Raw genomic sequence first — 1,021 nt, forward strand, 5'->3', positions numbered from 1 at the left:
GGCCAAAAATATTTCTTTTTAGATTACGATTTTATTACCATGGTATTGCCGTGCAAAAAGCTTGGTATTTCCATTACGCAAGGTTGCCAACTGAGGTTTATTCAAAACATCATTTTCAATTTTGCTCTATTTCATGCCATCACATGTCAGTATGTGCTTATTGTTTTTATCATTCAGTTGGTCTTCTTGATGATCGCAAACGCTTGGGTAAAATAAGTATTTTCAGTAGATGACATATTACCAAACATGTTATGAAGCTATTTGGCATTTGGATGATAGCTTGATTTTTTTTCTAGCCAAGAAAATGAGATACTGGATCATCTTCAATGAGTGTGGAAACATAATCTCAACAATGTGAGTGGATATTTTATTGCAGAAGTTAAAAAGCTGCGGTATGTCATATACTGTTTTTGACATTAATATGTGGCTCAAGGTTACTTCATCCATTACTGTTGCTACTTTTCTAGATTTGATATCCTATTGTTTGAAATCAAAATATTCAGGGAAAGTAGCCACAATGTTTTCTGGCTAACATGTGTTCGTATGTATGGACTAGGAGCATGGCATGACTGGTATTAATAACTGAAGAGTATTTAGAAGATACCTGTCTGCAGTAAAGTTATTTGTGGAATGGAAGAAATTAGTTGTATTATTGCATTTTGAAGTTCATGTGTTTTAAGTCTATTAGATCTGATATTTGTAAAAGATATATGTGGCTATAAAGCAGTGATCTGTTAACTTTTACACTATTCTCTTATTATGTCATTTACCTACATCAACCATTTCACATGCACATTTACTATCCCATGTACTACTTTTTTTATATTGTTGTTCTGTTCTTATTTTCATCATCACCGAATTACTATGCAAAGTAATGAAGTATATATCACTTGAAAATGTTAAATGTAAGCCCGGGCCATATCCATCTCTTATATATATAAGATTAAAGGGTAAATCACATAGATATGCAATATTAAATAAATATTTACCATCTATGGCAATATAATTTTTCTAACTAAAT

The 1,021-nt window shown here is 31.3% G+C and overlaps 1 long non-coding RNA gene across 1 annotated transcript; it reads left to right on the top strand.

The window, feature by feature from the left end:
- Positions 1–6: 6 nt before the first annotated feature.
- Positions 7–749, top strand: LOC102583203 (uncharacterized). Its single transcript, XR_001472650.1, has 2 exons — positions 7–392; positions 504–749. It is a non-coding gene; the product is annotated as an uncharacterized lncRNA (long non-coding RNA).
- The last annotated feature ends 272 nt before the right edge of the window (positions 750–1,021 follow it).

This window comes from Solanum tuberosum, unplaced genomic scaffold (assembly GCF_000226075.1).
Source record: "Solanum tuberosum cultivar DM 1-3 516 R44 unplaced genomic scaffold, SolTub_3.0 contig01443, whole genome shotgun sequence".
In the NCBI taxonomy this organism is placed as follows: domain Eukaryota; kingdom Viridiplantae; phylum Streptophyta; class Magnoliopsida; order Solanales; family Solanaceae; genus Solanum; species Solanum tuberosum.